This window comes from Dreissena polymorpha, chromosome 2 (assembly GCF_020536995.1).
Source record: "Dreissena polymorpha isolate Duluth1 chromosome 2, UMN_Dpol_1.0, whole genome shotgun sequence".
NCBI classification, from domain to species: domain Eukaryota; kingdom Metazoa; phylum Mollusca; class Bivalvia; order Myida; family Dreissenidae; genus Dreissena; species Dreissena polymorpha.
Genome location: NC_068356.1, coordinates 70037139 through 70053716, shown reverse-complemented (window position 1 = coordinate 70053716; position 16578 = coordinate 70037139). Strand labels below are relative to the sequence as shown.

The window sequence follows — 16578 nt, the reverse complement described above, 5'->3', positions numbered from 1 at the left end:
CGACATTCACCTCAGCTCGATATTCGGGACGATTAAAAATATCGATGTCAGAGCTGGTTCGATATTCATCCCAGCTCGATATTCGGAACTTATGCTGAATGTCGATGTAAGATGTGGCTCGACATAAGCCCCAGCTCGAAATACGGGACTTGTGTCGAATGTCGATATCGGCTGGCTCGATATTCGGGTCTAGTGCCGAATGTCGAGATAGCTCTGACATTCGCACCAGATCGATATTTGTCACTTGTGTCGAATGTCGATGTCAGAGCTGGCTTGATATTTGTCCCAGCTTGATATTATGGACTAGTGTGGAATGTCGGTGTCAGAGCTTGCTCGATATTGGTCCCAGCTCGATATTCGGGTCCTGTGCCGAATGTCGATGTCAAAGCTGACTCGACATTTGCTCCAGCTCTATATTCGGGACTTGTGTCGAATGTCGATATCGGCTGGCTCGATATTCGGGACTAGTGCCGAATGTCAAGACAGCTCTGACATTCGCGTCAGATCGATTTTTGGGACAAGTGTAGAAAGTCGATGTCAGAGCTGGCTCGATATTCGTCCTAGCTCGATATTCGGGACTAGTGCCAATTGTCGATGTAAAAGCTTGCTCGACATTCGCCCCAGATCGATATTCGAGACTTGTGCCGAATATCGATGTCAGAGCTGGCCATTCGTACCAGCTCGATATTGGGGACTAGTGCCGAATGTAGATGCCAGAGCGAGCTCGATATTTGTCCTAGCTCAATATTCGGAACAAGTCCCGAATGTCGATGTCAGAGCTGGCGCGACATTCGCCCTAGCTAAATATTCGGGACTATTTCCGAATGTCGATGACAGAGCTGGCGCGACATTCGCCCAGCTCATTATTCGGGACTAGTGCCGAATGTCGATATCAGAGCTGGCTCGACATTCGCACCGACTCTATATTCGGCGAGTGCCAAATGTCGATGTCAGAGCTGGCTCAACATTCGCCCAGCTCAATATTTGGGAATGGTGCTGAATGTCAATGTCAGAGCTGGCTCGACATTAGCCCCAGCTCGAAATACTGGACTTGTGTCGAAAGTCGATGTCAAAGCTTGCGCGAAATTTGTCCCAGCTCGATATTCGGGTATAGTGCCGAATGTCGAGACAGCTCTGACATTCGCCCAAGATCGATATTTGTGACTTGTATCGAATGTCGATGTCAGAGCTGGCTCGATATTTGTCCCAGCTAGATATTCTGGACAAGAGTCGCATGACGATATCAGAGCTGGCTCGATATGCGCTCCAGATCGATAATCGGGACTAAAGCCGAATGTCGATGTCAGAGCTGGCTCGACATCCGCACCATTTCGATATTCGGGACTATTGCCGAATGTCGATATCAGAGCTGGCTCGACATTCGCCCCAGCTCGATATTCGGGACTAGTGCCGAATGTCGATGTAAAAGCTGGCTCGACATTCGCTCCAGCTCAAAATTCGAGACCTGTGTCGAATGTCGATATCGGCTGGCTCGATATTCGTCCCCGCTCGATATTCGGGACTAGTGCCGAATGTCGAGACAGCTCTGACATTTGCGTCAGATCGATTACTGGCACAAGTGTCGAAAGTCGATGTCCGAGCTGGCTCGATATTCGTCCCAGCTCGATATTCGGGACTAGTGCCAATTGTCGATGTCAGAGCTTGCTCGACATTATAATAATAATAATAATAATAATAATAATAATAATAATAATAATAATAATAATAATAATAATAGTAATAACAATAATAACAATAATGATAATAATAATAATAATAATAATAATAATAATAATAATAATAATAATAATAATAATAAAAGCTTTATTTACAGAAGGTTACACATAAAGACAATGACACATTATACATATTATGCAAATGAATAAATACTTGTTTACAATATGGCCTTCTTAAACTAACATACACAAATAGGTCTATAAGAAAAAATATTCAAACAATATTTTCTTACACCCATACATAACACACATAGATAGACACGAATGAAATATTATTGATTATAATAATAATAATAATAATAATAATAATAATACTAATAATAATAATAATAAAAGCTTTATTAACAGAAGGTTACACATAAAGACAATGACGCATTATACATATTATGCAGATGAATAAATACTTTTTTTCAATGCGGCCTTCTTAAACTAACATACACAAATAGGTCTATAACAAGTAAAACATTTAAACAATATTTTCTTACACCAATACATAACACACATTTTACCTTTTAGACAGACACACATGAAATATCATTGGTTCGAAAAAAAACCCACAACATATGACATATTATTGATTAGAAAATAAATGTGCTTTATATTGCCTTTTAAAAGCAGAGATAGAGCATGCCATTCTTATTCCAATCGGTATACTGTTCCAAATATCCATGCTATGGTATGAAAAAGCTCGTTTCTTATAACCCGTATTTGCTTTGGTATTAACAATATCGCTATGAGTGGCAGATCTTAAGTTAAATTTTTGATTTTGAGAAAATGTTATAATATTATTTAAATAATCCGGAGTCTGATTGTTGACACATTTATATATCAAGATTGCCGTGTGGTATTTACATCTATTATTAAACAAGAGCCAATTAAGCTGTAAAAACAATTCTTTGGATGATGTTCTATTTGGCTTTTGTAGAATGACTTTCGCTGCGCGTTTTTGTAAAATATTCACTTCAAAATTACAATGCTTTGTATATTTCTTTACTAAATAAGGAAACATATGGTTTTTTTGGTATTCCTAAAACATTTTTGACATAATGATGTTATTTATTGTCTACCGAAATAAGACAATACTGACTGTGGTTGGTGATTTAAACGCACGTATCAGAGATACAGATTATTTCATTTCCGGCATTGACTCACTTGTGCGTCGTGACCGTATTGACAATGACTATTGACTATGTGAAACATCAATATTATGACCCTTTCATAGACTTTCTATTAAGTGCAAAATTGTTTATTGAAGGGAAGAAACACTACGAAAAATGACGACACTAGCGTTTCATACGAACAGTTCAACAAATGTACGGATTGTTGTACGCCCATATCCATTAATTAGTATCAAAATATTTAAACAGTAACATCCTAAATAAACAGATTTGTCCGGACCGTTCACTCCTGAAATAGAATATCAGTCTTACTACAGTTTTAGAAACGGTGGCAGCCCCAAACGACAGTAATATGCCCATTGAAAGCACACGATACTACAGGAAAAATATACCGGATACATTCATGATGTATATTAATGTCATAGAATTGATCCACAATAAAAAATTATAATTTAGAAAGATATCAACATCAGCGGAAGTGTATAGACAATTCATATGATGATTTCTTTTAAATACGTCGGAGTCCGATGGACTCCATAATCTCTAAAATGTCCGAAAAGACGCGCATGAATACATTGTGTGACGGGGTTTTCCCGATGTCGCTCGGGATAGTACTGGTATCAAGCTGCCTGTACCACGTGACTTTTTCGGCTATGTGTGGGACAATCGGATGTCAACAAACCATCGCTTCAGGTAACGTTTTTGATAATTTCTTCATTAATTCAAAACCATTTTCAAAAACAAAAAACAAAGACGAGAGCCCGGTCATTGTCAAAATACACAACTGTGTTAAGTTTGTTCAAAATTAATTTAGTATTTTTTCCAAAAAGTGCAACCGAGCTTTTGAAAAGACACGAATCGAAATGCTTTGTGTGGTATATTTTTTATTCAATCAACAAAAACGTGCATTATAATATTGTCGAAGGTTTAAAAAAAAAATAGGGCGGACATTGTTATTCTTCATAGAGGAGCTACATACATTGTATGTTTGCACAAATACTTCTGATTCGGAGTGTGTGCTTAAAAATGCAATAATGCTATATGTGGGACACGTTTTTGAAATGCTATGTGTGGTATACAAACTAAACTAGAAAATCGAAAGATTGACATAAACATCAATAATATTTTAAGTCTGTCTAAATAACAAAAGTTGGTCAATAAAACATTGTTGGTACTGTTTTGCGTGCTTAAAATATGATAATCACGACGTTCATGTTACTCAAAATTAGCATGATTGTCGATAATTTTTATTCATATTTTTTACTTGAAGAATGCCATTTGTTTTCGGAACAGTGTGGTAGAGAGGTCAAAACACAGTCGGGAATCTCCAAACACAAAGCCACCCACGCATGGGAAGGAAAATATTTCTGTTGCGGCAAACCTTTTCTTGTGAGTTTCTATAAAATTGATTATAACACAATGTTAAATTTTCAGTGAATTGTTACTTCCAACTAAGGCACTTGTTTAAAACACAAAATCGCAAGGATTGGTTGTTCAAGGTGTCATGTGAATATCATTATAACAAAATTACTAAAAGTGTTATTGAACTTATGGTTGTGTGCTTTTTATCACGAATGTTTAAACATATTAGACCGTAACGAGAGTTAAAAAAAGCATAAAAAGATAATACAGCACTATTTAAACAAATAGACAAAAGGATCAATAACTTATTTTTCTGTAAAATTATATCTGATTTCCAATTTGATCTATCAATTTTGCAACTAAACTTAATTGAAACTGTTCACGATCCAAATATGGCCCTTCAATCTTTATATAGAATTTTAAATAACGTTTTAGAAAAGCACGCCCCTTACAAGCAAAAGATAATAAAAAGCACACATATGCCAAAATGGATAAATAAAAAAGTTATTAAAAGTATGTGCGATAGAGATCACTTCCACAAAATTAAAGACTGGGGCAATTACAAACTGTTACGAAATAAAACTACGACATTAATTCGCAAAAGCAAGAAAGAATATTACAACAATGCTGTTAAAAAATGGTACTAGTACGACAAATATTTGGTAAAATTTGAAAATGATATCTAATAATGACAATGATCAAAACTGCGGAGTAAATTTGCTAAATAAAATTTTAGTGAACGGTGTGTATGTTGAGGACAAAAGTAGGATCCTAATTGCCTTAAATGAGCATTTTACAGACATATCAAATATTGTTGATAAGCTTAAATTTCACGAAGAAAACTTTGCTTATTTGAAGTTATATCTCGACAAATCTTTAAAACAGCATGAATTTTCTATAAATTACATTACCCCTCTCGAAGTAAGTATAATAATTGGCAATTTAAATGTTAACAAGGCTACGGGACTCGACGAGATCAGTGCAAACATTATAAAATACTGTGGAGAGCATATTGTTTTACCAATTACCTCGATAATTAATAATTGTATTCGTACAGGAATTTTCCCCGATTTGTTAAAACACGCGTATGTTCTGTAAGACTCAGACAGAGAGGACTGTAATAACTATCGTCCGATTTCAATTTTGCCAACTATATCCAAAATATTCGAAAGACATCTTTCAAATGAATTGAAAAAATTCTTTCGAATAACAAATGTGTTGAATAAACATCAGTCAGGCTTTAGAAAAAAATCATTCTTGCCAAACAGCACTGATTCGACTTATTGATGAGTGGCTCAAAGATGTAGATAACGGTAATTGTATTGGTTCTGTTTTTATTGACATGAAAAAAGCTTTTGATTTAGTAGATCATGACATTCTGTTAAACAAACTAAAACTTCAACTTCTACCTTGTCCCTTTTTTATTCTTATCTTAGTCGAAGACAACAATGCGTTAAACTAGGAACTAGTTTTTCTACCCCTCTTACTATTAAGAGTGGTGTCCCTCAAGGTTCTATTTTGGGCCCTCTCTTGTTTCTAATTTATATAAATGATATTGGGTTATTACTAAACCAATCAGACATAGACTTGTATGCTGATGACTCGACACTACATGCTACAGGGGCCAATCCTTCAAAAATTCAAACTAACTTACAAAATGATATATATTCCATACAAAAATGGTGCACCCTCAATAACATGATGATAAACCATAGTAAATCAAAATGCATGCTTATTGGATCAAAACAAAAAATTAAGAATATCAATCTTGATCTAAAAATAGATAATAATGCTATTGAAATGTCACTAGCCATAACATTTTAGGATTTAATATTGACAAACATCTGCTGTGGAAAGTACACATTGATAAAACATGCTCTAAAATAAGCAGTAAAATAACTCTACTAAAAAAGATATCAAATTATCTCACTTTTGATATGAAGAAATTATTTCATGTTTCATTTATTCTAACATGTTTCGATTACTGTTGTACGATCTGGGGCAACGCTAATAAAACCAATTTTAAAAAAGTGAATATTTTACAAAAACGCGCAGAGAAAGTCATTCTACAAAAGCCAAATAGAACACCATCCAAAGAATTGTTTTTACAGCTTAATTGGCTCTCGTTTAATAATATATGTAAATACCACACGGCAATCTTGATATATAAATGTGTCAACAATAAGACTCCAGAATATTTAAATAATATTATAACTTTTTCTCAAAATCAAAAATATAAATTAAGATCTGCCACCCATAGCGATATTGTTAATACCAAAGCAAATACAGGTTATAAGAAACGAGCTTTTTCATACCATAGCATGGATATTTGGAACAGTATACCGATTGGAATAAGAATGGCATGCTCTATCTCTGCTTTTAAAAGGCAATATAAAGCACATTTATTTTCTAATCAATAATATGTCATATGTTGTTGTTGTCTTTTTTTTCTAATCAATGATATTTCATGTGTGTCTGTCTAAAAGGAAAATGTGTGTTATGTATTGGTGTAAGAAAATATTGTTTAAATGTTTTACTTGTTATAGACCTATTTGTGTATGTTAGTTTAAGAAGGCCACATTGTAAAAAAGTATTGATTCATCTGCATAATATGTATAATGCGTCATTGTCTTTATGTGTAATCTTCTGTTAATAAAGCTTTTATTATTATTATTATTATAATCAATAATATTTCATGTGTGTCTATCTATGTGTGTTATGTATGGGTATAAGAAAATATTGTTTGAATGTTATACTTATTATAGACCTATTTGTGTATGTTATTTTAAGAAGGCCGCATTGTAAAAAAGTATTGATTCATTTGCATAATATGTATTATCTGTCATTGTCTTTATGTGTAACCTTCTGTAAATAAAGCTTTTTATTATTATTATTATTATTATTATTATTATAAAATCATGTATTCGTATCTAAATCCGATTGAGCTATCTTATATATCACGCATGACAATTTTTTTTTAAGTTTTACACTTTATTTCATGAGTATTTTGTTCTTTTCAGGGAGATTAAAGTATTTTTGGAAGCACCTTCAAGAGACGCACTGATATCTTGATCAATTTAAAGTTGTCATATATAGTTAATATTCAAAAGTTTAAAAGACTGCTTGTTTTGTTACCAGATGGTGCAAGTATTGCAGTGAAAGAAAACAATCAAAGTAAACATTAAATACACATTTGACAATTCAACAAATTGAACAACTTGTATTGTTTATTACTTGGTGCGGTGGTAACAAGATCTTGCAGCCCCTTTCATGACCGGGTCGAATGAGTATTTTCATTACACATCTAACACTATTTTTAGTTATTCAGATTTCATTTGAAATTGAGTGCATGAAGTATTAATACAATTAAATATGTTTGTTAGTATAATAAACCCCCACAGCCAAGACTTTTTTGCGATGATCATTTGTTACGTGTTAATTAGTTTAAACCTATTTATTTTAGCTCGATTGCGTCGAAAGCCTTAGGCTTATATAAACGCTCTCGAGTCCGTCTCCTGGGCCTAGAACCAGTACTTGGTGTCTTTGGGGGAGATCTAAAGAACGCTCCCACGGTGGGGATCGAACCCGTGACCTCCCGGTCGCAAGGCGGACACCATATCCATTACACCACGGCGACTCAGGTGTTATATTCATCTTATCAATTTCATTAATAACATAGATACAAAACACATAAATATACACAAATATCAATACATACACTTTGTTTTGATTATGCCAAAATACATATTAAATGGTTTGTTTGCATAGTTAGTTGAAATAGCTTTCCGTAAACATCACAGAATGAAGCTGGGTCCGTCTTTGTCACTGTGGTTTTGATAATTAACTTGCCGCATAACACCTTCCGTGTGGTTTGATGGTGTTCATCTAATTCTAACACAGCTTCGCGCCTTAAAGCGTTACATATACTTCTACTAATCCTTGTCAAGTCTGAAAAACAACAGAAGTAAAACCCATTTTACAGCAAGTGCTTTTACTTTCTTTGTCATTCATTTATAAAAAAGGACCGAATTTAATAATCAGGCAGAACTATCAATCATGATATTTATTTAAAGACAATAAGTAAAAAAAAGAGAAAATATTATAGTTAAACATTACGTGTTTGTTAAAAAAGACCCTTGGTTGGATAACAATTACGCCGTGTATTTTATTTAAAATTTATGTTCAATTAAACATAAATTGTTTAAACATAACACAATTACTTCAGTATTCCATCATGTAATATTTGGTTAATTTGATATATTTTCAGTACAGACTGAAGTATATGTTTTAGATTCTTACAAAACTGTGTTCAGATTAAATGCAGAACTGAATGGAACATTCTTGCATACCACACATAGCATTTTAAAAATGTGTCCCACACATAGCATTATTGCATTTTTATACATAGACTCCGAATCAGATGTATATGCGCAAACATACAATATATGTAGCCTCTCTATAAAGAATTACAATGTCCGCCCTATTTTTTTTAAACTTCAACAATATTATAATAAACGTTTGTGTTGATTGAATAACAAATATACTACACATAGCATTTCACTTTGTGTTTTTCAAACACGCGGTTGCATTTTTTGGAAAAAAAACTTAATTAATTTTGCGCAAACTTAACACAGTTGTGTATCTTGACAATGACCGTGCTCTCGTCTTTGTTTTTTTAAAAATGGTTTTGAATTAAAGGGGCCTTTTCACAGATTTTGGCATATTTTGAAGTTTGTCCTTAAATGCTTTATATTGATATATGTAAACATTGGATCTTAAAAGCTCCAGTAAAAAATCAAGAATAAAATTTAAAAAAGTAGCCGGTACCATGCTCGAACCATTGACCCCCAGAGTCCTGGAGTTAGTCTAAAGTAAAAACGTCTTAGCCCTCTCGGCTATTCCGCCGGGTATACATGATTTTAGTATTTTATACCTTATATAAGCAATCTTCGTAGTTTCGTAAATTTAAACGAAAACAAAAGAAGTCTCCAAATTATTCAATCGTTTCGTGTTGCAACGCTTTATAATTTTTAGGTTTCCAAATCGTCAAAAGATACATAAAATGGCTATATTGGACTATGGTAAATGTTCAGTAATACTATTTCCTCACAAATATCATAACTAAAACGAAAATTTGCGAATCTGAAACAACTTTTTTTCAATTTCGTCAATTTACCAAACCGCGAAAAGATCCCTTTAATGAAGAAATTATCAGAAACGTACCTGAAGCGATGGTTTGTTGACATCCGATTGTCCCACACATAGCCGAAAAAGTCACGTGGTACAGGTACTTTGGGTATAACGATACATAACACATACAAGTATTCTGCGTGCCCTGCCGTTTAATGCGTTAACAAATTTCACACTGCGAAATACGGATTTTTTTATCCATTTTCTTGTATCGTTAAGTTGAAATTCTCCCATAATTGTAGTTAGAAAAGTTATGGTATAAATTATTATTGTTGCTTTGAAGTCATTGCCTGTCATCTTGCAATTTATATAGCATCATTACCCGCATGGGAGATACTGGTAGATATTGTGATAACGACATCAGAGTACATCGTGTCATCATCGATATAAAACTATCCTCGTAAATTCAATAAGAAACTGTTCAAATTATTTACCGCATTTGGCATTCTCAAAACATCATGCAAATTAAAAACATAAATATGACGTATCAACTATCGATCGATTATGAATATTAATGCGCTTAAGGTTGGTCCGTAGCGATCTGTTTTTACAGCAAGTAAAGCTCCTTTCCGCGATGCGCACGTTTGACCATTTTACATCGAGGTCTTCATTCCACCATGATTTGTATGCTCCTCGAAAATTTTCGGTGGAGCATATAGTTGCCAGTTTGTCCCCTCTTATTCCTTGCTTACTCCCTTCCTTCATTCCTTCCTTCCGTCACACTTTTGTTACAGTTTTTCATAGCGCCTTCAATATTTTACCGACCTCTTACATATTTGGCATGTAGGTACCTTGCATTGACCTATACTTTTGATGAGGTTTGAGGTCACTGGGGTCAAGGTCAAGGAGGCTAATAATAGATCTGTCCGTCACACTTGTGTTATAGTTTCTCATAGCGCCTTCAATATTTTACCGATCTCTTACATATTTGGCAGGTAGGTACCTTGCATGGGCTTATACCTTTTGATGAAGCTTGAGGTCACTGGGGTCAAGGTCAACGTAACCGAGTCTTATAATAGATTTTCTAAAGGTCAAACAAGGGGAGCTTCCATCGTTTTCAACGATACTTGTTTCCTAGATAAACCGGTTGTTTAAAAAAATTAAAACAAAATGGACAAAGAAACACAACAATAGTGTGAGCGATAACACGCAAAAAAATATATAAGCGGCCCAAACAAAAATTAATTAATGAGCAGTGTGTAGTTCTTGAAACTTTTACTTTATATGCTTTAACGCAGGAAAACTAAATGCAAAATTAAGTATATATGTTTTTTTAAATAAATGTAATAAAACATTTTTATCAAAAACTGATATGTTATCAACGCAAGCGATCTCAAATTACTTTCGTTTGTATAGAGCACATGTACGAGCGGTATGATATCTTAAAAGTAAACTTTAACATTTCAACTTCTAAAGGTTTTTCGGTTAACCGGTTAAAAAAAAACGGTTACGGCTAATGGTTTACCGTTTAATGACTTGCATCCCTAGTTTAAACTGCCCTCTTCTATGGCAAGCGGTTCGACGCATAATCCCAAGAAACTAGGTTTCTCATGAGAACCTAGGTTCTCAGACTGAGAACCTAGGTTCTCAGAATGAGAACCTAGGTTCTCGCTTGAAGATTGCACATGGCTTCAAGAACCCAAATTTTCAAATGAGAACCTAGGTTTTCATGAGAACCTAGGTTCTCATTTGAAAACCTAGGTTCTCATGAGAACCTAGGTTCTCATTTGAAAACGTAGGTTTTCATGAGAACCTAGGTTCTCAGAATGAGAACCTAGGTTCTCATGAAAAACCTAGTTTCTTGGGATTATGCGTCGAACTGTATGGCAAGCGGTTCGACGCATAATCCCAAGAAACTAGGTTTCTCATGAGAACCTAGGTTCTCAGAATGAGAACCTAGGTTCTCAGAATGAGAATCTAGGTTCTCATGAGAACCTAGGTTTTCAAATGAGAACCTAGGTTCTTTTGAAAACCTAGGATACCAAACGAGAACTTAAGTTCTCAGAATGAGAACCTAGGTTCTCATGAGAACCTAAGTTCTATGTGTCTATGAGAACCTAGGTTCTCATGAAAAACCTAGTTTCTCATGAGAACCTAGGTTCTCAAGCGTAAACCAAGGTTTTCAAATGAAAACCTAGGTTCTCATGAGAAACCTAGGTTCTCATGAGAACCTAGGTTTTCATGAGAACCTAGGTTCTCATGAGAAACCTGGTTTCTTGGGATTTCATAAACCTAGGTTCTCATGAGAACCTAGGTTCTCGTGAGAAACCTGGTTTCTTGGGATTTCAATAACCTAGGTTCTCATGAGAACCTAGGTTCTCTAAGAACCTAGGTTCTCAGAGAACCTAGGTTTTCAGAGAACCTAGGTTCTCTGAGAAACCTAGTTTCTTGGGATTATGCGTCGAACCGCGTGCCATAATTAACCTCCAGTTGTCTCCCATTGCTTGGTACACGCTGGCGGCATATGTGTAACATGAATAGAAATAGGCGTGAAACCGTGAATGTTTCTCCCCAAGAGCATTTTCTGAACAATGTTCAGACAATGCTCAGTAATATTCTACGAAACTTATCTGTTGAATATTTGTGACCACAGGCATTAGCCGTCAGTGACCGCCTCTTGTTCATGTTTCCGTGCATGGGTGTTATTTAGGAATGAAATTAGTAAAGTAATCGGTCGACATTGGTCTGAACACGTTAATAAAAAATTGAACTGTTTATGAAATACATCTTTAATTGTAAATATTATTTTGAGACTAAAAATTCAGATCAATCGTTACATAATATATTGTTACAGCATTAAATGAGTTTCAAATATTCAATTCCCTTGTTCGGGCCTCAAACGACTGTACGGTACAGTTTTCTATTTTAAGTATGTCTGTGACCTACATGTAGGAAGCAATCATTATGGTATAAAATAAAAGTTTTATCCCTAATGATTATGTGTAATAATGTATTATTCAATAGTAAGATATCGGCAACACTGCAAGAAAAACTTATGCGCTAAAGACTTTGCAAACATATTTCAATAACTTGAGATATCTGCAAAAATAAAGTTCTTCACGGCGTGTTTTCAATCTGTCCAGCCCGTGTGTAATCATATGTGAACCTCATTGATCCTGCGCCCTGAATAATATGTGTCCCGTATTCCAAACGAGCAAGTTTACGCCGTCCGACGCGTAATTATGAAAACCTAGGTTCTCTGAGAACCTAGGTTCTCAGAGAACCTAGGTTTTCAGAGAACCTAGGTTTCAGAGAACCTAGGTTCTCAGAGAACCTAGGTTTTCAAAGAACCTAGGTTCTCAAGAGAACCTGGGTTCTATGAGAACCTTGGTTCTCATAATGAGAACCTAGGTTCTCATGAGAACCTAGGTTTTCTGAAAACCTAGGTTCTCAGAGAACCTAGGTTCTCAGAGAACCTATGGTTCCCAAATGAAAACCACGGATATGGCAAGCAGTTCGACGCATAATCCCAAGAAACTAGGTTTTTCATGAGAACCTAGGTTCTCATGAAAACCTAGGTTTTCAAATGAGAACCTAGGTTCTCATGAGAACCTAGGTTTTCAAATGAGAACCTAGGTTTTCATGAAAACCTAGGTTCTCATTTGAAAACTTTGGTTCTTGACGCCATGTGCAATCCTCAAGCGAGAACCTAGGTTCTCATTCTGAGAACCTAGGTTCTCATTCTGAGAACTTAGGTTCTCATGAGAAACCTAGTTTCTTGGGATTATGCGTCGAACCGCTTGCCATAGAACTGCTTGCCATATCCGTGGTTTTCATTTGGAAACCATAGGTTCTCTGAGAACCTAGGTTTTCAGAGAACCTAGGTTCTCATAGAACCTAGGTTCTCATGAGAACCTAGGTTCTTTGAAAACCTAGGTTCTCTGAGAACATAGGTTCTCTGAAAACCTAGATTCTCTGAAAACCTAGGTTCTCTGAAAACCTAGGTTCTCTGAGAACCTAGGTTTTCAGAGAACCTAGGTTTTCAGAATTACGCGTCGGACGGCGTAAACTTGCTCGTTTGGAATACGGGACACATATTATTCAGGGCGCAGGATCAATGAGGTTCACATATGATTACACACGGGCTTGACAGAATGAAAACACGCCGTTAAGAACTTTATTTTTGCAGATATCTCAAGTTATTGAAATATGTTTGCAAAGTCTTTAGCGCATAAGTTTTTCTTGCAGTGTTGTTGATATCTTACGATTGAATAATACATTATTACACATAATCAATAGAGATAAAACTTGTATTTTATACCATAATGATTGCTTCCTACATTCAGGTCACAGACATACTTAAAATAGAAAACTGTACCGTACAGTCGTTTGAGGCCCGAACAAGGGAACTGAATATTTGAAACTCATTTAATGCTGTAACAATGTATTATGTAACGATTGATCTGAATTTTTAGTCTCAAAATAATATTTTCAATTAAAGATGTATTTCATAAACAGTTCAATTTTTTATTAACGTGTTCAGACCAATGTCGACCGATTACTTTTCTAATTTCATTCCTCAAGAACACCCATGCACGGAAACATGAACAAGAGGCGGTCACCGACGGGTAATGCCTGTTGTCACAAATATTCAACAGATAAGTTTCGTAGAATATTACTGAGCATTGTCTGAACATTGTTCAGAAAATGCTCTTGGGGAGAAACATTCACGGTTTCACGCCTATTTCTATTCATTTTACACATATGCCGCCAGCGTGTACCAAGCAATGGGAGACAACTGGAGGTTAATTATGGCACGCGGTTCGACGCATAATCCCAAAAAACAAGGTTTCTCGGGAGAACCTAGGTTCTCATGAGAACCTAGGTTTATGAAATCCCAAGAAACCAGGTTTCTCACGAGAACCGAGGTGTATCAGAGTTTATTTTCAGGTCCTACCGGCCTCTTCACGAAGTCTTTATGGTCCGACCTGCCCCTGTGACCTTTCAGGGGAAAAAGATTAATTTTGAGCCAAAGTAGGTCAAATTTACCCCGGCTTCCCGGGTATTCGCCAAAGATATAATTTAGATCCAAATATACCAGTGCACGGTGGCCAATGAGGCCTTAATGTGCACTGGTAGTTGACAATACAAAGACAAATTCTTGTCTGTACGCAGCTCCACCAAAGGAGTGCAAGCAAGCAGCCTTGCCTTTATGGCCCCTCTCGCTGTCACCGGCCGTCGTCTTCATCCCCGAGACAGTTTCCCCAGTGCGTTGAGCGTACTGAGTACCGCCGTCCCGGGGTCCCTCTTTAAAGCCATCCCCTCGAAGTTCCAGGCATGCTTCATTACCTCCCCAGGAAAGAAGCCTGTTCTGGTCCGCCCCGTATTTCCTCCACACTGGTGGTCTCGCTGTCCCACTATCCCCGTCCCTCTACAGACGGGACCTCTGGCAGGTCCGGGTCAGCGAGCTCTCGACGATAAACAGCGGGTGACAAGTCCGCTGCATCTTGGAGAAGACAGCAATCCCAGCAGTGCGGAAGACGTCCGGCTCGAGGGTGACGGACTCAGCTGGATTAGCAGAGCCACCCGCAGAAGTTCCCCTCAACCCAAATCTTCTGTGGGCGACTCTCGCCTCGGTCGCGACGCGCACGCTCCAGCTGCTGACCGAGTGTTACTGAAAATATCAAGTCGGTTCGGCTTATCTACGGAGAGCCTACTACCCGCCACACATGCCGTATCCACGCGAGAAATAGTTGTATAAAATATGCAAGAGGTTTGAGTTCTCCGACCATATTCATTCACAAATGGAAACATTATATAAATATCGTGTTAAATGTAATAGTTTCGAACGGAACTTATATAGAAAAGAATCAATAAACAATGATTGTATCATACCTGTCGCGGAAGAGATTGTTTAAGAATTATTAACATAGTCCACTTTATGCTGCGTCTTCATGACGTAGTATTTTAGCTCAGCTCATTCATAATCTGAGGCTATTAAAAGATGCGGCTGCCGATACACAAGGGAGAGTCCAATTGCACGGGTGATCACAACGTAATAGTATAAGGTTACGCTTGTTTGTATTCACAGTTCTCAATTTATAAAACGTTGAACATGATTTCAACAATTACTACAGAGATACGATAGACAACATCAAAAATGCTTCATAATCGCTAAAACCGAATATAAAAAACTATAAAATATAACACGAATGATCTGTTTCGTAGGTCACATAACCTCAAACCGGAACTCCTGATTTTAGGGTTACATGCAGTCAGTTTGATACTTAGCACACATTGTTGAGTGCATGCTGCCTAGGATTTGTAAAATACATTGCAAATGGTTAGTTTTGGTATCAACTTGAAGGCATATTTGTAAGCGATAAGAAAATAAGCCATTTTTGTGCTCTACTTTTTGTGTTGATGGTTCCCGGCTCTGCCTGAACTGTCGTCCAATTGGTTTACAAGTCCGGCTGAAGTGACAGGCAATCAAAAACTGTACAGCATGACTGATTCGGAGACGGCCCTCAACACTCGCCCAGTCGTGTCGAGAGGATCGGTGTCTTTGCAGGTTAGTACGCCGTTATTTTGGCACACTTTTGTCACCAACATTAGGAAAATTGGGTGTTTTACATTTACTGCAGGTCTTAAACCACATTTTGTGGCGATAACTTTGCCAGTGTGCCAGACAATGTGATGCCGGCGTTGTGAATTATTCATTTGCAGCAAATAAAGCAACAAATACTATTGAAAGCTTACTCTTATTGTATCTAACTTACATTAGTTGGCACCGTAATGGGTAAATGTGCACAAAAAACCTTTTTGTTTTCTCAGATTACACGGAATTGAGCTCCCGGGCCAGACTGACACTTTCCGGAGCCTGTCCGAGACGGAACTCGAGCCGAGAAATCATATGTCCAGGTGTGACAAAAGACTTAAAGCTCATGTCTGACGATGACTTTTTTAGTCAGGAAGTCAAGTGTGTTGTTTTTTCATGCAAGCAAGCCGTTTTGTTGGGTCAAATGACATTAGAAATGCTGCTTCTACATGGATTTTACCTAAAATGTGCCTTTTTTTTTAAAGTTTGTTCGAATCCGGTTCAAAACCTGCTTTGATGCACAAATAGTGCCATTGATGATTTTTTTCACTTATTAAATCACATGTTACATCAGCTTTGCCTATTAGAATCGAAAGTGATGCATTGTATGGAGTCTAAGTGCTGCATGTATGAT

At 36.5% G+C, this 16578-nt stretch overlaps 1 long non-coding RNA gene across 1 annotated transcript; it reads left to right on the top strand.

Annotated features, from left to right (window-relative positions):
* The first annotated feature begins 12514 nt into the window (after nucleotides 1-12514).
* LOC127867502 (uncharacterized) lies at nucleotides 12515-13039 on the top strand. The gene is made up of 3 exons (XR_008043522.1): nucleotides 12515-12634; nucleotides 12685-12906; nucleotides 13001-13039. It is a non-coding gene; the product is annotated as an uncharacterized LOC127867502 (long non-coding RNA).
* Nucleotides 13040-16578: the final 3539 nt, after the last annotated feature.